The sequence below is a fragment of the Sceloporus occidentalis genome, unplaced genomic scaffold (assembly GCF_023333645.1).
Source record: "Sceloporus occidentalis isolate IW3139 unplaced genomic scaffold, rSceOcc1.0.p SCAF_6, whole genome shotgun sequence".
NCBI classification, from domain to species: Eukaryota; Metazoa; Chordata; class Lepidosauria; order Squamata; family Phrynosomatidae; genus Sceloporus; species Sceloporus occidentalis.
The window spans coordinates 67647708-67669876 of record NW_028316986.1 but is presented as its reverse complement, the minus strand read 5'-3'; positions in this window follow the sequence as shown (position 1 = coordinate 67669876).

Genomic DNA, 22169 nt, shown 5'->3' with positions numbered 1-22169 from the left:
CTGCAGAATTAATACACTTTGACACTGCTTTAACTACCATGGCTCCATGTTATGGAATCCTGGGATCTGTACTTTGTTGTAGCACCATAGCTCTGTGACAGAGAAGGCTAAATATCTCACAAAACTACAAATCCCAGAATTACATAGCATTGAGTCATAGCAGTTAAAGTGGTGTCCAATTGCATCTATTCTGCATTGTAGATGCAGCCAGGGCAGACAGACACTCCTGGACCCTGATGAGGATGAGAAGGAGAGGAGAAGGCTAAGTGAGCACCAAGGTGAAGAAGAGAGACCAGTGAGACAGAAAAAGGTGTGGGAAGTAGGAGGGAGGGAGTGTGAAAGAGAGAGGTTGCCAGAGGTGGGGTTTCTAAACTATGCAAAAGTGATAAAGGCTAAACTGTACTGCGGGGGGGGGGGGGGGGGGAGAGAAACAAGAAAGTTTGAACCCAGGGGAAGCAAGGTGCCCTCAGCAAAAAAGATAATACCTTGCCTGTGTCTGCCATATTTCTAAAGTCATCAGTCCTGGACAGCTGAAACTTAGCATGTAAACTAAAATGGCTGTGGAGTTGTGCATCTTGGGGTCATTTTCTTTTTCAAATGCATATAAAATGCATTAATTGACTGACAGTGTAAAATATGTCTGTAGCCTGCAGTATTATGTTTGCACTAGCTGACAGGTTCTAGGCTTGTCAGGAGTGAGAAGGCTCCTGAAGAGCAAGAATCCTTGAGATCTGAGCCAAGGACTTGCAAAACAGTTTTGTGGGGGGGTCTGAAGGAGTGACCAGCTTGATGGAGTGACCAGCTTGATGGAGGCAATTAGCTTACAGTTGTAAACCACTTAGAGACTGCTTAGAGTGGTCTGAAGCAGTATATAAATGAAGCTGCTATTGCTAAGGAGTAGGCTGAATTTATTTTAAATCTAGACTACCCATTGCAGAGGCAACTCTTATGATGTAGCCCAGCTATCTGGTGAACTGTTCCTTACATCTGAAGAAGTGGATGAAATCTTATGCTGAAATATGTTTGTTAGTCTTTATGGAGCTACAAGATGATGATTATCTTCTTCTTCTTCTTCTTCTTCTTCTTCTTCTTCTTCTTCTTCTTCTTCCTGACACAAGCTAGCACCTCTGTCTCTCTGAAATGTGCCTTCTCATGGCCTCTTTTCCACCAATGCCGATAAAACCCAGGGGTTTTAAGGAGAACAAAGAAGGAAACAATGCACAAGTGAGATGATTAATAAAGAGCAGAATTTGGGCTCTGTAGGATAGCTGCATGTCAGAGAGCTCACTGCTTCTCTGTCTAGATCGGGGATCCTCAAATTTGTAAATGGGTTTCATGAAAATGTCTGGCTTGCATTTTATTTTGGGCCTTGTGCTGTAGGCAGCTCCTTAAGAAAGACAAAGCTAGAGAATGAAGTTTTTTTCCCCACAGGGCCTCTAGACACCCCCATTTGATTTCCTCTGCAAAACCCATGAAGTCTTCAAAGAAGTGAGAAGGGTGGTGGCCGCAGTTGATTCTACTATGGTTTGATAACGTATCATGGCGCCCACTAAGGTTCTTCTAAAGAAGATGCAGAGCCTCTTGGCGGTGAGAAACAGACTCCCATTAAGATTCTGGACTCTCAAGGAGAGGGTGGTAGCAACCTATTTCCAAGTTCTCCTATGGAGAAATAGAAATGCTACTACTGCAAGTCAAGTTTCTGATATTCTGTGCCTTCCCTATGAGTGAGACACATGCATTATGCTGAAAGGGAAGATGTAACTCCCAAGAATGTGTCCATCTCTTTTATAAGTAACATGAGAAGTGGACTTGAATGTTGATTTTTTTTAAATGTTCCTGCTGTTACTATTCCATAAACAGGTGTTCTTTGCTCACAACAGCCAAGAACTGATTACTTTTTAAAAAATCATACATTCCCAGGACTCATTGTTAAGTAACTTGTTCTGATAAGAGGAAGGAAATGTGGTTTTGGAAGATGTATGAGTGCTTAGCTCATAAATATGCTTGGCCCACAATTATCTGCCCCCCCCCCCAAATGTTCCCCCCAAGAACTAAGACAAGACTTGTTTTTTTTCTTAGCAATCTGGAAATGTCCTTTTCTCCAATCCATAGTCTCCACCCTTACCTTAGAATTGAAAACTGGTCTTAACTTAAGAACAGACTGTGCAGTTAGTGGTGCCTGAAGGAAGGGAAGAGGCCACTACAGTGCAATGACATCCTTATTCATGGGCAACATCATTTAGTAGCTAGACAAGGGCAAGGTCATCTTTTGGAGCTCAAGCTCCCTGAATCCCCTCACATAGCATCCTGGTTGCAGGATTTGAGGCTCCCTGGCTGCAGGGATTTCATAGAATCATAGAGTTGGAAGAGACCACAAGGGCCATCCAGTCCAACTCCCTGCCATGCAGGAAATCACAATCAAAGCCTCCCCGACAGATGGCCATCCAGCCTCTGTTTGAAGACCTCTAAGGAAAGAGACTCCACTACACTACAAAGGAGTTTGTTCCACTGTCGAACAGCCCTTACTGTCAGGAAGTTCCTCCTAATGTTGAGGTGGAATCTTTTTTCCTGCAGCTTGCATCCATTGCTCCGGGTCCTAGTCTCTGGAGCAGCAGAAAACAAGCTTGCTCCCTCCTCAATATGACATCCCTTCAAATGTTTAAACAGGGCTATTATATCACCTCTTAACCTTCTCTTCTCCAGGCTAAACATCCCCAGCTCCCTGAGTCGTTCCTCATAGGGCATGGTTTCCAGACCTTTCACCATTTTAGAGGTTGTTCTCACTAGGTGAAACCCCGCGTTCTGAATCGAATCCAAGGAGTGGCGTTCCTATTAGGATCCGATTTAAACCTAGAACGGTTCTAGAGCAACCCGCAATCGTCTCCACTACAAATCGAATTGTAGAGCGGAATAAAATTTTGATTCGAGTTTTCCTCATTTAACACGTGTTAAAAAAACACTAGGGTCTGACCTACATTTTTCCATTGATTCGATTTAGGAACCGGAGCATTTAAATAGGAACGACAGCCTTTGAAAGCGTTAGATGGATGGGAGGAGCCGAGTGCGATGGGGCTGGCCTTGGGGGAGTTGCCCTTTCTGTCCCCATCCGTCTGGCTGTCGCCATTTTTGCTTCCCTCACCCCTTTGTCCGCTGTGGTCTTTCAATAAGAGATAAGGATTATTTTTATTTTTTATTTTAATGGTTTACAGGCGCTTAATCTCTTCAGCGCTTTAAACACCTGAAGTCCCGGCTGCTCAAGGCTTCCCCCGGTGGATTGCAACCTCCCCTCTGTGTGGGGAGAGCCCATTTCTAACGGAGGAGAGGCAGGGAAGGGATGGCTGCTCGCGAGGAGACATTCCCTGCCCGCTTGGGCACTGATCTCGCCCAGACAGGGAAGGGAAGGCTCCTCGCGAGGAGGCATCTGATCTCACCCAGGCTCTGATCAATGGGGGGGGGGGGATAGAGCCTTTCTCCCTCCATTTCTCAAATGGAATCTGCCTTCTCCTCCAACCCTGGAAAGAGAATCTTTGGGAAGAGTGCTCCCTCCCTGCTTTTCCAGCAGCCTCCTTCATTATCTCTGTGCTCTCTGAAGGGATTTTCCCTGGCTGTCTTGGGAGAAAGGATGCTGCCCTCCAAATCCTATCCCATAGTTCCTCTGGAAAGAGCTTCGCTTTTTGCCAGCAGCCTCCTTCATTGATCTCTGGGCTCTCTGAAGGGATTTTCCCTGGCTGTCTTGGGAGAAAGGATGCTGCCCTCCAAATCCTATCCCATAGTTCCTCTGGAAAGAGCTTCGCTTTTTGCCAGCAGCCTCCTTCATTATCTCTGTGCTCTCTGAAGGGATTCTCCCTGGCTGTCTTGGGAGAAAGGATGCTTCCCTCCAAATCCTATCCCATAGTTCCTCTGGAAAGAGCTTCGCTTTTTGCCAGCAGCCTCCTTCATTATCTCTGTGCTCTCTGAAGGGATTCTCCCTGGCTGTCAATGAAATGGAAACGATGCCAAAAGATAAATCGCTTCCAAATATTCCGGATTAACGTTACGTCATTCTGACGTACTATTGATTGACAGCTCCAAATAAGGTATGGAGGAGAAGAATCGCTTTATTTAAACACCGATTTCATGCCAAGTAGGAACGCTTGCAGGTAAAAACTTCGATTTAAACAAACAGATGGGAACGATGAACAAAGTGAATCGGATAGCGGGATAAGAACAGTGTTATTTTGAATCGATTTTATTAAAAACGTTGTATTTTAAATCGTTTCAAATCTTAAGTGGGAACAACCCGTTAGTCGCCCTCCTTTGGACACGCTCCAGTTTCTCAATGTCCTTTTTTAATTGTGGTGCCCAGAACTGGACACAATATTCCAGGTGGGGCCTGACCAGAGCAGAATAGAGTGGCACTATTACTTCCCTGGATCTAGACACTATACTTCTATTGATGCAGCCTAAAATCGCATTGGCCTTGTTAGCTGCCACACCACACTGTTGACTCATGTTCAACTTGTGGTCTACTTGGACTCCTAGATCCCTTTCACACGTAGTTTCATTCAGCCAGGTGTCCCCCATCCTATATCTGTGCTTTTCATTTTTCCGCCCTAAGTGCAGTACCTTACATTTCTCCGTGTTGAATTTCATTTTGTTAGCTTTGGCCCAGTTTTCCAGTCTGTTCAGGTCATTCTGAATCTTGATCCTGTCCTCTGGAGTATTAGCTATTCCTCCTAATTTGGTGTCATCTGCAAATTTGATAAGTATCCCCCCAATTTTGTCCTCCAAGTCATTGATAAAGATGTTGAATATAACTGACCCGAGGACAGAGCCTTGTGGGACCCCACTGGTCACTTCTCTCCAGGATGAAAAGGAGCCATTGTTGAGCACCCTTTGCGTTCGGTCGGTCAACCAGTTACAAATCCACGTAACAGTTGCCTTGTCTAGCCCGCATTTTACAAGCTTGTTTGCAAGCATATCATGGGGAACTTTGTCAAAAGCCTTACTGAAATCAAGATACACTATATCCACAGCATTCCCTTCATCTACCAAGCTGGTAATTTTATCAAAGAAAGAGATAAGGTTTGTCTGGCATGCCTTCTTTCTCTGAAACCCGTGTTGACTTTTTGTGATTATGGCATTGCTTTCTAGATGTTCACAGACTCTTTGTTTAATGATCTGCTCCAGAATCTTTCCTGGTATTGATGTCAGGCTAACTGGACGATAATTGTTTGGATCCTCTTTTTCCCCCTTTTTGAAGATGGGGACAACGTTTGCCCTCCTCCAATCTGCTGGGATTTCTCCTGTTTTCCAGGAGTTCTCAAAGATTATTGCTAATGGCTCCGATATTACATTTGCCAGTTCTTTTAATACCCTTGGATGTAGTTCATCTGGTCCTGGAGGCTTAAATTCATTTAGATTAACAAGGTATTCCTCTACTATCTCTTTACTTATTCTGTACTGAAATTCCCCTAATCTGTCCTCTGCTCCATTATCCTCAGGTTGAGCACCCTTTTCCTTTTCTGAGAAGACTGAGGCAAAGAAGGTATTGAGTAATTCTGCCTTTTCTCTGTCTCCTGTTAACATTTTGCCATCTTCTCCACGCAGTGGCCCTACCATTTCCTTCTTCTTCCTTTTCCTGCGGACATATCTAAAAAGCCCTTTTTGTTGTTCTTAACCTCTCTAGCAAGCCTGAGTTCATTCTGCTCTTTAGCTTTTCTGACTTTATCTCTACACAGGCTCGCTATTTCTTTGAATTCCTCTTTGGTGATTTCCCCATTTTTCCATTTCTTATACATGTCCCGTTTAAAACTTAGCTCAGTTGAAAGTTCTTTAGTCATCCATCCTGGTTTCTTGAGACATCTCCCATTTTTCTTCCTCACTGGAACTGTTTGAAACTGTGCCTTCAGTATCTCCCTTTTTAGAAACTCCCATCCATCTTGAACTCCCTTCTCTTTTAGTATTGTTGACCATGGGATCACACTCAGTATTTCTTTAAGTTTACTAAAATCGGCTCTCCTAAAGTCTAGAATGTGTGTCTGACTATGCCTGGCTTCTCCTTTCCATTGTATAACAAACTGTAGGAGAACATGGTCACTTCCACCTAAGGATCCCACCACTTGCACTCCATTAACTAGGTCATCCCTATTGGTTAGGATCAGATCCAAAATAGCTGATCCCCTTGTTGCCTCTTCCACCTTTTGGACAATGAAGTTATCTCCAAGGTAAGTGAGGAATTTGCTAGAACTTGAGGATTTGGCTGAGTTTGCCTTCCAGCAAATATCAGGATAGTTGAAGTCACCCATCACTACTACATCTCTCCTTTCTGAATGTGTGGTCATCTGTGTCAAGGAAATGCAACATGGGACATGCAGTTATAGAAATAAAATATGTATGTGAAAGTCAGAATGACTAAGCATGAACAATTAAGAAATCACACAGGTGTAAAGGATGATATAATTTAGAAGTCTTGGGAGCCAAGGACAAAATTAAGGAATGTACATTGATAACACCTGAGACTTGTTACATGTACAAGGTGATCAGATGATGTTCATGGGTTGGACTTGAGTATGGGATGAACAAAAGTCAACCAATCATTGTGAATGTACACACCCACTGGGTGGTAATTGTCTAGTGGGTGGTAACAAACATTTGCTATAATAATTGCCAGTTTTGCTAATGTAACTTGTGGGTAGTTGAGGAGTATTGGTAGAGAGTAGAGATATTGTGGATTGTTGGGCATATAGAGATAGTAACTGTATATAGTAGAATAAAGTAGATCTTTTATCTAAGACTACTGAGTTGTGTTGGGGTCTTGAGTGAAGATACAAGAACCAGCAGAATCCTGATGGTGTTTGGAGACATCTGAAGAAGAAGAGTGAGAAGGCTTGGAGAAGTTTGTCAGGGTCTTCAGCCTATTCTCAAAAAACTCTGCTGCTTTGGGAGGAAGCAATAATCACTGACCAAAGCTGGTCAGCTCAGCTTCATTAACAAGGTGGTGAGTTACAGCCTGAGGTGTAGAGCAACAACTCCCATCATCCCTGACATCATCCAATTTCTCAGTCTGACTTGGGGGTCTGTAGTAGACTCCCACAATAACATCCTTGTTGTTTTCCTGCCCTTTAATTTTTATCCAGATGCTCTCCACCTGGCTTCCAGTATTGATGTCCTGAATCTTTTCACTGGTGTAAATGTCTCTGACATATAAGGCTATTCCTCCTCCTTTCCTGTTTGGCCTATTTCTCTTAAAAAGGTTATACCCCTCTATTTCTAGTCCAAAAGGTAATGTTCTCAACTTCTGGTCAAGAGTCAGATACAGCTGCATCATATAGGTGTGCAGCTACTGAAGTATTGGCAATACCAGTCTAGTCAGGGATGGAGGATCTCATGGTCATACACTAGATGCTGCAAGCAAGGCACAGCCCAAGAAAGACATTTTACTCCTTGAGTGAAAAAAAACCAAGCTGGCAACCCTTCCCCTGTAAAACTCAAATTGACTGGCCACTGAATCCTTTCCCCCACTGAAAATTGTGCATCCTCCTCCACTATACCTGAAGGCAGTAGACTACATTAGGAACATAAACCATATAACACAGAGCTTTATCCCACAGCACTGTTCTGGGGCTGTTCAATATCTCTGTTCTGTGATGGCTATTTCTTTCTTCCTAATGCAGGGATTGCATTGGCAAAGGGGTCAGACAAGGCTTCATCTTATCACCCTATTTTTCAATTTATATGGAGAACATATTGTAAGAAAAGCAGGCTTGGACACAGAAGAAGGAGGAGTGAAAATAGGAGGAAGTAATATCAACAATCTAAGATAGGCAGATGACACCATAATACTAGCAGAAAACCTCAAAGACTTGGAACAACTACTAAGAAAGATCAAGGAAGAAAGTGCAAAGGCAGGCTTATTGCTGAACATAAAGAAAACAAAAATAATGATTACAAATAACCCACACAAATTTGAATTAGGCAATGAAGAAATAGAAATAGTAAAAGAATTCTCATATCTGGGCTCAAACATTGATACAAATGGAGATTGCAGCCAGGAAATCAGAAGAAGATTAAGAATGGGAAGGGCAGCTATGAAAAAACTAGAGAAGATCCTAAAATGCAAGGATCTACAGCTGAGCACAAAAATTAGAATCGTACAAGCCATTGTATTCCCTATTACCATGTATGGATGTGAGACAGTCAAGAAAGAAGATAGGAGGAAAATCAATTCATTTGAGATGTGGTACTGAAGAAAAGTGCTAAGGATTCCATAGACAGCCAAAAAGACAAACAAATGGGTCCTGGAGCAGATCAAGCCAGAAACCTCCCTGAAGGTCAAGATGACAAAAGTCAGGTTGTCGTACTTTGGACACATCAAGAGAAGGCATGAATCACTAGGAAAAAACAATCGAGGACAAAAGAGAGGATGGACACATGCAAGATGGATGGACTCTGTTAAAGAGATCAGGAGTATGAGTTTGCAGGAGTTGGACAGAGCAGTGGAGACAAGGAATATCTCATCAGCAGAGTCGCCATGAGTCAAAATCGACTCAAGGGCTGTTAACAACAACAAATGCATCCATGAGCCTCACTCAGTCTATCCTTAGGCTAGGAGGAGGACCAACCCTGCTGTGGACTTTCACCACCAGCAGATGTAACACAATGCTTCTCTGGCCATCTCTTGCCTTCTCCTACTACACTGCTGTACTTCAACAACTGCTAATGTACACAGTCTGTTACTTTCTTCACCTTATCAGGCTCCAAATAAGTGTGGCAGGCTGAGTTACTAGAACATATATTTGTGTGGGTTTTCTTACCGATATGCATCAGTGCGAAATTATGTGATATCAGTTTAGCTGTGGATTGGTTTATTATTCCATTGGATTGATTTGCCAATTAGAAAGGCTTCTAGCAAGATGCTCCATGTGGCAGGTAATAATTTGCCACAATGCTCTTGTTTTAGCACAGATAAGAAGGCTGAGTGTATATGTGCCTCAACAGCAGGGGTACAGAAAGTATGATGCACAAACTGAATGCATTCCCGAAAGCTGTTTTTAAAACACAAGGGGTGGGGGTGGGGGCTGAAGCAACATTCCATTTTTTTCTTTTTCCAAAGCTCTCCTTTTTTTAAAAAAATCCTCCCTTCAATTCCTCCATGTTTCGGGGATTTTTTTGGACTGTCAAGTCTGAGGGTGTAAATACACTGCAGATTAAGGCAGTTTGACACCACTTTAACTGCCATAATGCCAACCTACAGAATCTTGGGATTTGTAGTTTGGTGAGGCATTAGACCTCTCCAATAGACCAGGCTGAATACTTCACCAAACTACAAACCTTTCTAGTCATACAACTCATGTGGTCACTATAAACCAATTACAGTCTCTTTGCTTAATCTATTACACAGGGTTGTTGCTAGGGTAAAGGTAGGTATCAGGAAGAATAATGTACATCACCTTCAGCTCCAGAAGATAAACGGAATGAAATTTGTTAAAATACATATAGTGGTAGGAAAATTGACAGTCAGAAAGAATCAGATGCATTTCCAGTAGCCTTTTAGAACAAGTTAGACTAATTCCATAAACATTTAGAAGATTGTTGAATGCACACAGGCTTACTTTTCTCCCCACTTCTCTCTCACTCTCAGACTCATAAATATGTTTGCCCCATTTACTCCCAGACCCCCAGGCACATTCGCACCATTTGTCTCTCATTCTCAGACCCTACCTTCTTCACTTTTCTCTCAGGATTCTCTCACACACACATACATGCACACACACAGCAAATTCCCATCTCCTTCTCTATTATACACAGAGACATACAAGCACTAGATATATAACATGCTCACTCAGTCACTCATCTACCTTCATAGCTAGCAACTCCTCAGGCAGTGGGTAGATAGGGGGACATTTATGATCATGGCAATAGTGCCACAATTGTGAATAAGCAGTATTACTGAATAGGAACCAGTTATGGATCTCCAACTGTAGGTTATGAATCCATAACTGCAATACAGGCATCAGGCAGTATCTATTCTTTTTTGAAAAAAATACTAAACTAAGAGAGTGAGGGAAGTGTGCTTGTCAAAGCCTGAGTACCAGAGTGTGCCTAAAATGTGATCCCTGTCAAATGGTTCTGAGAATGTTATTGTACTTCCTCTCCTCTCTCACACATGTGCAGCCTTAAAGAAAGCAGGAGCAATTTAAAATACACTCTTCCCAACCAAACCCTTACTGAATGTAAACAAAAGATTAAGCCAAAAAGGTCCAGATGTGCACGGTATCAATTGCTGGATTACTTTTTTTGCTGAAACGGAAACCTTATACATTTAAAATAAGCCACATCACTGAGAAAAACAAACCAAGATCTTAAGCAATTTTTTTAAATGAGGAAAGGGATCACAAAAATGAAGAAAGTGGTCACCCACTATTATAACAAGGCACTATTCTATAGCAGGGTTGGGTTGACTTCAGTCTTGTGTGGTTTATTTTAACAGAATAATCACCAAATAAAGTGCAGACATGGAGACCAGAATATGAAGAAAATTCAAAGTCTGATGTAGCCTGACTGAAAAGTAATATCTAGTTGAAATATTTACTTCTTATAATTTTCAGTTAGTGAAAAATCTCCTGACAGAGGGTAAGAGAAGAGTCAGAGATGTACTCGTATAAGAACCAGGCCATTCATTCAAAGATAAAACGGCCTTCTGTATGAAAAGCCAGTCCATGAATGAATGTTTTACTATTAATGGATGAAGAAATTAGTGAGCCAAAACTAAAAATTTAAATTGTACAATGTACACAAAAATATATGCAAAGTAAGAAATAAAAACTATTTTGAGATACAGAATGAATTATTTGAAGGATTTTAAAAAAAAATTAAGCTTGATGAATGGAGTCTGATAGCAGAATGAACTCAGCAATTTATTTAACCACACAGTGCCAGGTAGATTCTAACTTGTTAGCCCAGGGTTCTACCATGAACAAGCAATTAAACCAACTTTATTTAGAATCCTTACCAAAAATACAGTGGCAGCAATGAACAACAAAAGGCTATGGAGTTTATCACATTCACTTTTCATCCTGATCCAGGCATGGGATGGGATTGGGCTAGAATGGGGGAAACGGATTTTATAGCACACAAAATTGCTGCTGCACTGCAACCTGTCACTGTCCCCCAGCCACGCTTCTCCCGGTGATTTTGGTACCAAGGAAGTGCATGCAATAAACTCCATAGCCTTTTGTTGTTCAGTTGCTGTCACTGTATGTTTTGTTAAGAATCCAGGAATACCCCCAAATTGTGAACCTGAGTTTTCAGGGAGAGTGTAACCTCATCTAATATGCTGAATCCCTATTGCTGGAACCACTTTGCGGCTGACCAGGAACATCTCTGTTTTGTCTGGCTTAAGCTTCAGTTCATTTGCCCTCATCCAGTCCATTGCAGCTGCCAGACACCAGTTTAGTACAGGAACAGCTTCCTTGGAATTAGGTGGAAAGCTGGGCATCATCAGCATACTGGTGACACCTTACTCCAAAACTCCGGACAACCTCTCCCAGTAATTTCATGTAGATGCTAAATAGCACAAGAGACAACACTGAATCCTGAGGGACCCCACAGGCCAATGGCCAAGGAGTCAAGCAGGAATCCCCCAGCATCACCCTCTGACAACATCCCTCCAGTAAAGAGCCACTGGAAAACAGTAACTCCCAAAGAGCTGACTTAGAAGGATATCATGGTTGATGGTATCAAAAGCTGCTGAGCAGTCCAGCAGAACCAACAGGAATACACTCCCTGTCTAGTTCCCTGTGTAGGTCATCCACCAAGGCAACCAAAGCTGTTTTTGTCCCATAGCCAGACTGATATGGATTTAGATAATCCATCTCATCCAGGAATCCCTGGCGTTGAGAAGCCTTGGTTGGCAAGAAAGGGGGAGCAAGAAAGGAAGAACTGGTCTTCAGTAGAATATCTCGTGCCTTATTTCACCTCTGTCTGAACACTGGCCACCTTCTCTTTGCCCATCTTTTATATTTGTACATGAAGAGACCTTGCAAAAGCAATGTGTCCATAGTACTCTCTTCTGAGAAAGCAAATGGCAGCAAAAGGCTGAAATTTCCTATTTCCTGAGGAAACAGCAACTTTAAAACCTCATTTAAAGCTGAATGTAATGAAATAAGTGCTAGATAGGTCAGATGAGAATCCTGCTCCATCTTGATAACCTTTCTTTAGTGTTGGTGAACTGAACGTGTGCAAAGCATTGGGTCCAATTTCTACAGTGCATAAATAAAAATGAAAAAGGCAATTTCCTCTAGGCCAGTGAGCAAGAGTGCTATCTGGCTCCCAAACATCTGTGTGTTCTTATTGCACAAGGAAGTGTTTAATCCATTCCAGAAAGTGGTTTCATTTTCAGAATGTGGGCCTTCTGGCTCCCCCAGTCCTGCCTCTGACTATGTCGACTTGGTTGCAGTGCTCAGTTTCCTACCAGATGCAAACAATTAGCTGTGTAAGCCAGGGGTCCATCCAGGGGGAAAGTAAAGCAGAGCTGTCATTCTGGTGCTCATGACATGGAAAGGCTGGAGAAGTGATGAATCACAAGCTGTGGCTGGCTCTGTTTTGGGTTGTTGGTTACAATAAGGGATAGACAGACATGATGAAGCCACAAATCACAGAAGCATACATCCTACATCAAGCAGGAATCACTGTGCAGTTTATGTCATTTCTTGCTGGCAAAACAGCCTGAGCCCTTCTTCACATTTCCCTTGGAAGAGGTGTTAGACAACATGTATAGGACAGAGCTGGTCAAGAAAGGTGCCACCTAGGGGGCCTGTGACATAGCTAATAAAAAGCATCAAGGTAGCCATTAAAAAAAATTCCTTCAGAAAATGGAATTCTTGCTGAAACAAGAAGAACTAAAAGGAAAACAGCCTTGGACAAAGGAAATGGAAGTAAACATTTAGTCATGCCAAAAAAAAAGGGGGGGGGGGAGGACCTGAGAACAAAAACAACATATCTTTAAATACACCAGAATCTGGCTTAGGAAGCTGTTGGGTGATAAGGGGTTTGCTAACAATTAACTGTGGTAAAGGAATATTAGGGAATTATATTTATATTTTCTGCAGATATAGAGTAGATTCTTATGCCTTCAACTAATAAATCAGTTTTCTTCACTACTATACCTGGTTTACCCTTCCTCATGCTTCTCACATTCCATGTTCCTATAATATGTGTTGTGCAGCTTCAGACTTTCCTTTCACCTCTGAGCACCTCAACAGCTGAGTCCATTTGCATCATTAGCCACAGGAATACTCATGGCTGCTCTCTGCTCTATCCCAGTAGCTTGTTGTGTGCCTTCCAACCTACTAGTTTCATCTTCGGGTACTATCTCTTGTTTCATCTTGGATTGTCTCATCACAGGGTTTTAATAGTAAAAGACATCCAAAAGGGGTTTACAATTCCTTCTTCTGTGTAGTACTAAAAAGCATTAGCTATAATGCTACTGCTATTGTCTCTGAGAGCTCCTCCACCAGTGCCCCCTGTTCTGCTGCTAACCAATAGCTGTTTATCACATTTAGTCTGGCTCCTCAGCAAAAGCTTGTCTGACATGGGAGAACCAATCAGCAACACTGCTGTCACCAACTTAGCCTTTTGCCTCACAGGAACACACAATCCAATCATTGCAGAAGGCTGGTGCCACTGGTGTTACAAACTGTTACTAAAATGTATGTTGCAATTATTAAACTTAATACACTGAACTGTAAGAGTATTAATCTGGGTGGGGTGGGGTGGGGAGGGGAGGGAGAGACTACAATTAGTTGCATGATCTTTTTTTGTTTTTAACTGTAACTTTCCAGGCTCGGGGGATATAATAGGGCACACCCTTACTGAATAGATTGACTATTGCACTAGAAATAAAATCCATCCCTCAAGATCATCTGAAAAAGAATCCAGATTCAAACCCTTCCTTGTTTTGATGATATGTGATTCCTGGAAACACCTTGGTTGGGACTACACTCAGACCTTGAAAAAGTTGAATTAGTTGGACTAGAATTCCTAGAATCTTCTGGCTAACATGGCCAGGTTACAAAAAGATACTATGGCCTGTTACAGACAGCCAAAATAAAGCTGCTTCGAGTCACAGTGGAGGTATGGTGTTTCAATGATGCATGCGTCCTAAAAGTCCAGAAGTTGCACCAAAGCCACGCTCCAGCCCTAAGGACTGGAGTGTGGCTTTGGTGTGGCTTCTGGATTCTTAGGACGCATGCATCATTGAAACACCATACCTCCACTGTGACTCGAAGCAGCTTTATTTTGGCTGTCTGTAACAGGCCTATATATCATGAGAGGTCATGCTAAAAAATATGGCTATAATGTGCCATTGGAAGGGTATTAGGGCACTGCTTTATCAAATTTAGAAGTCTCAACATCTACAACTTTTTAAAAAATATCTTTACATGAAGGTTGCATCTAAAGAGGTTGAGGAATTGGGAGAATGAGATATCCAATTCTGTTTTATAAAGCTCATAAACATTCTTAAGACACAAGAGAGTCTGTATTTCTCTGCCATCATATGTTTCTTGGCTTGCACTAAATTCATGGGTATAGCTGTGGGAGGAAGGCAAAATGAGAGCATTGCCCCCCCCTAAGAATTCTACCCCCCTCAATGAAATTTTCCTTCAGCCTCCATATTTCTAACAGTGCATTTACTTAAAATTTCAATTGAACATTTGGACATACAGTTTAGGCATTCCAAAAAAAAAAAAAAAAAAAGGAGCAGGCAAAGGTACCAAGGGGATAAGAACACAGCAAATAAAAGAGTTCTTGGTGTGAACAATTTTCAGTGTCTTATTATCTGTAATACTAGAAATTTTAGGGAGCAGAATTCTTATTGAGGAGGTCAATGTCCTCATTTTGTCCCCCTTTTAATAACTACCCCTCCAGCTGAGCTGGTACTGTTGCTGAAGAGAGGCCTCAAGGCTGGATCCTCAGCTGCTTGATTGCTTTCTATTGCCTCTCCCTCCTACAGCCATTCTACCAAATGAAATGTCAACAGTGCTCCTTCTTTTGTATGCCATTAGCTCTATTTGGACCTCAGAAGGTCAGTTTTCCTAGCACAAAACTCCCTCTCTGACCTCCACCAAACTGAAGCTGTAGCATTTCAATATTAAGAGATGCTAAAAACCCCTACCTTTCAACATCACAGAGACAGAAAAGATGAACATTAGCATAACTAGCAGGGGTGTCTGAAGACGTTTCACTTCCTGAGACGAAGTTGCAGATACCACCACCACAGACATAACAATAAAGAAGCAAAGCCCCAGCTATTTTGTATTTTGTTATTCTGGCACTGTTGTTGTGTGCCTTCACGTCATTTCCAACTTACCAGCAATCGTGAGGCCAACCTATCAGATGTGGAGTTTATCACACAGGATAGATCCCAGAAGAAACTGAATTTAAGCTAGAAAAAACCCTGCAAAAGCAGGTAGATTTTCAAATGATGTTGGGGTTAACTCAAACAAAAGTGGACAAAACCCACAAATGTGGGTACATTTTCAGACAGCGTTTGTGTGAAGGTGAAATAATGTGACATTAACCCAAATGAAAGTCACCAAAACCCGCTCCTTTTTACTTTCGGTAACTTCCCAAAGTAAAAAGGAGTGGGTTTTAGTGACTTTCTGTTTAGTTTATGTCACGTTATTTCTCCTTTACACAAAATGTCTGAAAAACAACCTGCAAAAGTGAGTTTTTTCAGACTTTTAAATCCTGTTTCTGCAGTGGATTTATGTAATTTGCCTCCGTGTGATAAACTCCACAGGGTTTTCTGGACCTGAGAGTGTGTGACTTGCCCAAGGTCATCCAGTGGGTTTCCATGGCTGAGCAGGGAATTTAATCCCAATCTCCAGAGTTGCAGTCCAATGCTTGGACCACTATAAAAGGCCTCAAAGCCCTCTTTCCATCTTCAGAACAAGAAGAAACCCAATAACAAATAGAAAAAGTAAGAATTTGCTGCACTTTCATGACACCCAAAATCTGTTGCTCTCAGGCAGCTGCTTCACTCTGCCTAATAGTTGGGGTGGTTCCATACTCTCAACATTTTGCAGATGAAAACTGGGACACATGTGGCCAAGAAACATTAGGCTGTGGTCAAGATGGCAAAAGTTATTAACAAGGAAGAAAAGACAAGCTATGTAAGGCTGCAGAACGTTGCTTTTGCCTGTATCTGTAGGGAAGGGCAAGATTCCACCCCAATCCTCCTCTTTCCCCAGCTGAGTTAACTGAATTCAGTTTGCACTAATGCAAGTTAGCTGAAGAGAAAGTGGGAAAGTGGGAGTAAGAGAAAGAAACTGGGACATTTTAAAAGCAGTTGGAAAACTGGGATGAAAAGTGGATTAGTCAGTACTGTCCCTGGCAAATCAGGGTATCGAGTTCTAAGGACTAGCAGGGGCGATGGATATTCCAAGGAATATGGCAAGAGAGAGAGACCAGTTTACTACCATCAATAGGCCAAGTTTACTACCATCAATAGGCCAAGTGCAGGTATTGCTAGTCTGATCTGTGTGTTTTCCTCTTTCCTTGACATTCTTTCCCCCTTGGAATCACTTCAGATAGTAGTACTTTAAGCTGATGCTAAAGCTTCAAGTGGCAGTCATGTTCTGCAGTGCTGCTGACCTCAGTAAGTGTCGAAGTTCTTGTTATTGCACCTAAAGTGTCGGGAGAGGTCAGACTTGCTAAATATTGCTTTGGTATTATCACTTTTGAACTTCTCCTGTAAGGGTTCATTGCTGAAGAACTGGTGAATCTTCACTCACTGTAATAGCATCAGCGACGGCAGCATCTTCCCTGCCTCATTCTGCTATAAAAATCTCCTCAGTTCATGAGATGCTGCTACGTATATGCGGCAGAATTTAGTAGGACACCTGTCTGTTCCTGCAGCTGTTCAGGAATAATAGACAACTGTAATTTTTTTTCAAAAAGAGAAGTAGTGTGATCCTAGCAATTATCACCCAGTACATTTTCTATAAATAGTGAAAGTTATGTTAGGCTTTTATTTAATCAACTTTTATAATGAATAGAGTGAGAAAATCTTGCAGATGGAAAATGAGCTTTATATTAAGCCTTTCCAGTGTAGATTATTGATTTTTGTGTATGAGTCGCTTAAAGAAAAGTATTCAAAACCAAAGATGGAATGGAAACAAAACTCTGTATTTTTTGAATGTGTTTTTGTGCCATTCTGAGGAATGTATTATGTGTAAAGTTGGAAGCTCTAGCTAATAATAGATGTTTGATTTTCATTTAGCATTTTTATTATTAAATTGAAAGATAGGTTCACTGAAGATAAGCAATACACTCATTTTGCCTTTGAGAAAAGTACATTAAGAATGTGTGTTAGATCTGTTCTTGTTTTATCTTTTAAAAGTAGGGCTGAACAAAGTGAAGACTGTGAGCCACAAGCAGTCTTTCCCCCAGTCTATTTTGTGACTCCCAGGAAAAAAGGAATTAATGATCTCCCAGCAAAATTCAACTAGTTTAAGAATGTTTGGAATCATTTCTTATCACGCTTTCCCCTATGATAGCACTTTGGCTATCCGTGGTTATGGCCTGTTACAGACAGCCAAAATAAAGCTGCTTCAAGTCACAGTGGAGGTATGGTGTTTCAATGATGCATGCATCCTAAGAGTCCAGAAGCCACACCAAAGCCACGCTCCAGTCCTTAGGGATGGAGTGTGGCTTTGGTGCGACTTCTGGACTCTTAGGACACATGCATCATTGAAACACCATACCTCCACTGTGACTTGAAGCAGCTTTATTTTGGCTGTCTGTAACAGGCCTATGTGATCTATTTTCCACATTGCCAAATGCAGCCTGTGTGAATGTGCTGTCCCCCCCCCCCCCCCAAAAAAAAAAAAAGCCCAGGACTTCTCTTCTAAGGGCCCCAGCAGGGCCGGCTCGTCTATATAGGCGACCTAGGCAGCTGCCTAGGGCGCCAACCTCTAGGGGGCGCCATAGAGAGAGAAAGAGAGAGAGTGGCTTTAGCCTGAGGATCATAAAATCAGGCAAGCAGAGCAGCCAGAAGCACTGCCAGCCTCTGAGTAGCAGGGAGAGAGAGCTGCTTGCTGAAGCTGAAAGGAGGGAAGCAGTTTGCTGCGCTCTGCAACTCCTGGACTGCATCCACACTGGAGAATTAACCTGGTTATGGAATTCTGGGAGTTGGAGTTTGTTGTGGAGTGCAGAGTGCCTCCCTTCTCCCTCCTTCTTTCCTTCCCTCTATCTTCTTTCCTTCCCCCTTCTTTCCTTCCTTCTCTCCTTTTTCTATCTTCCTTCCCTCCCCCCTCCCTCCTGTCCCTTCCCCCTCCCTCCCTCCCTCCCTCCCTCCCCCTTCCTTCTTGCCTTCTTTCCTACCTTCCCCCTTCCTTCCCTCCCTCCCTCTTTCTTTCCTCCTGTCCCTCCCTCCCTCCCCTTCCTTCCTTCTTTCCTACCTTCCCCCTTCCTTCCTTCCTTCCTTCCTTCCTTCCTTCCTTCCTTCCCCCTTTCTTCCCTCTTCCTTTCTTCCTTCCTTCCCCCCTCCCTCCCATTTCTCTTCCTTCTTTCCTTCCTCTCTCCCTCTCTCTCTTGCCAAGAGAGAGACTTGTTCAGGAAAGGCTTGCCATGGCCTTCCTCTGAGGCTGAGAGTGTGACTCCCCCAAAGTCCCCCAGTGGGTTTCCATGGCCCCATTTCTCCCTCCCCCCCATAACTACTTCTCCTTCCCAGACTTTGGCCCTATTCCTTCCCTATCTACCCACTTTAGCCTCCCTTCCCACTCACCCACCCTTTTCTCTGATTCCTAGACCCCATTGTTGTTGTTGTTGTTTGTTGCTGTGTGTCCTCAAGTCCTTTCTGCCTCCTGGCCACCCTCTCATGGGGTTTCCTTGGCAAGGTTTGTTCAAAGGAGGCTCGCCATGGCCTTCTGCTGCGGCTGAGAGAGTGTGATGCCCCACCCAGTGGGTTTCCATGGCCCAGATGGGATTTGAACCCCGAGTCATAGTCCAATGCTCAAATAACTAGTCCACACTGGCTCCAACAATACGCTTTAAAAGCTCGGTCTTCTTCCCAAATGTCTTCACCGCAAAAGAAGGCACCACAAAATGGAAGACATTCAAGAAAAAGAGAGGACAGGACTCAAGAAAAGCTCCAAACACTCCTAGAAATGTAAATGCATGCTTCTTAGTCATGCTCAAAATGGAGGATGTTATAGAAAACCTCCTGGACAGAAGGTTGGAATGGAGGACATCTCCTGGAAGAGGAGGAGGTCTGCCCTGCCCTGAGGCAAACCTACCATGGTTTTTTTTTTTTTTTTTGGCAATATGAGTTCAGAGAAGCTTTGCCATGGTCTTCCTCTGAGGCTGAGAGAGTGTGGCTTGCCCACTCTTGGTGGTTGTGCCTGCTATGTGTCTTTTCTTTCTGGCAATGGAGCCATTCCCATCTACACTGCAATCTACACTGCAATTTGATGCCGCTTTAACTGCCTTGGCTCCATGCTATGGAATCCTGGGATTTGGATTTTGGGAGGAGAATTCGCCTTATCAGTCAGAGAGCAGTGGAGCCACAACAAACTACAAATCCCAGGGCTCCATAGCATAGAACCAGCAAGATGACCAGATGTCTTTTTTTTCTGGGGTATATCTTACATTTCAGTCTTCTGTCCAGGAGGAATTCCAAAAATGTCCTCCCTTTTGAGCATCACTAAGACACATGCATTTATATTTATATGAGGGGGATTAGCTTTTACTTAGTCATGTCCTCCGTTTTACTTGAAAGACCTACATTTTGCAGTGCCTTGTCCTCCTTTGCAGTTAGGACAGCCGGTCACTGTGGGAGCCAAGTGCACCTAACATGCTGTCAAACTGCATTAATTCTGTAGTGTGGCAGCAGCCCTGGTCTTCTCTCCTGGTGACCCTACTGGTTTTCTTCTCTTTCTTGTGACACCCTTTTCTGCCCCTTGGGTGAAGATTTTTAGTTTTTAGGGGTCATAGATGGACCACTACTACCCCACAAATTCATGGGGATGGGATCCAGATATTTCCACATTATTAGAATGAGTAATGCTTCCAGCTTGCAAAAGGAATATGTATGCATTAGTCTCCATTCCAAATATCTCAGCAATAAAAAAAGTCTTTAACCTGTAAAAACCTAATTGGCTTTTTAACTAATTTTCAATACTGTGACGAGAGAGTTTTATGTCATGTTTAGCTTTAAGAAACGAAACAGTAGAAATCAAGGGGTGAAAATAATTATGAGGGGCGACAGGGGTGCCAAAATATTTCTCGCCTAGGGTGGCAAAATACCTAGAGCCGACGACCCTGGGCCCCAGTGAGCTCCTTGACCGTTACAAAACCAATCCATTGCCCATTCCCTCCCAGAGGCACACTGCACTGAAGACTCCACCCACAGCAATGCCCACAAATAACACTTCAAAGCAATACAGCTAAGTAAAGCCTGTGGGATAAAGGGAAGGGGTATACCATTACAACAGTCCCCCTTCTCCCAAGAACATTGGTTGAGAAGATCCTCATTTCATCACTCTTGGAAGTAAAATTATCATGTTGTTTATCCAAAGCCATCCCAACTCTCAGATGATGTTGGCTTTGACAGGAAACAGCCACGAGACTCTTTATCAAAAGCAGCTGGATCCAGGAAGCTGATCATGCCCATTTACATTATCTGACTGCCTGAAAAGTAGAATTGCTGTGAAAGGGGCCTACCACACCAAGGCAATCATGGAGTAGTAGTGAGATAGAGAACCCATTGGCAGATTTTGCCTGTCAATAAAAAGATGACTACAATGACAAATAGAATACAGGGCGGCAGCAGAACGGACATAACGTCAAGTGCTAAGTATTTTTCTCCTGTTAAAATTCTGCTTTTTAGCCTTGTGTTAAATGTTTTATCATAGATAATTACCTTATCAGTTATCAACCAAGAAATATTTATTCAGTGCATGTTTCAAGTGTTTCACTGGTCAATGGGAAGAGGAAGCCTGTAAGTTATTGCTTTTGTGGTTACTGCAGTTATTGGGGGGGGGGGGTATTGGGGGGGGTATCCATGTGGGTCAAAAGCCCAGGTTCCCTCCAATGTCATCTTGTTCAGACAATGCAGGCCAAAACTCTAGGAATGGGATTGGGCCTGATCCTGCCTGTACAGATGTGGATCTGGAGGATACAGCCTGTTCCTTGGGGTAAACAGCCTTTAAGCCAGAGACATTTATCCTTGGTTTATCTGACTGTTAACACCCTCCCCCCCCCCCCATGCTCTTTACCTTACCTTACTAGATGTCACTTTCACTGAGAAACCTGCTGTTACTGTGTCTGACGTGGAAACAGGGTGCCTAGTTGCACTCACATGGCCAGGTGCTCCATTTCCACATCAGACTAAGCTATAAGGGAGAGTTTCCCTGTTGGAGCAACTGCATGGCGAGGTAAGATATATATGCTGGTCTCGGGTCCTGGGTCGGTCGGAGACAGGTGTGTGAATACCTGCCCATCCCAGTGCCAACTCAGAGACCAACCCAGGTGAGCACCAGGGCCAGGAAAGCACAGCTCAGCCCATGCTTTCCTGGCCTGGCTGTTCAGCCCCTATGCTGTTCTATCATACTAAGCTAATGTAAAGTTCATGGGGACCCATATTAATTTAAAATTCAGTGTTATGTTTTAATGAAATAAAATAATTCTGTAATTAATTTATTTTATTCTCTAATAATATACATTATATTTAAAAATAATTTCATCATTTTAAATAGAGGATGATAATCCTGTTGGTCTCTTATGCCTGTATAAGCTCCTTTATCCTTGTGGTACTACTTCCTTGGCTTATGCATAATATCCATAATCAGTTGATGGTTAAGCAAAATTAAGCATGTGACACCATTGAATATTGTTGTGCATTGGGCCTTGGTTGCATTACTGCACTTGGTTTCACATTGTACATCACTGCACAATGCACATTGGGTTGCACAGCATCACAATTCTGCAATGAGGTGACATAGCACATCCAGTATGTAACTGCATGCACATAAAATTACATTGGATCTCTTGGGGGCATGATCTTGGTCAGCAATAAATGAATAATGGGTTGGGCAAGATTTAATTTCTTTATATTAAATTCCTACTGTAGTAAAATAAATATGGCTGGCATTCCACATTGCAGTTAGAGATTTGTCACCTAG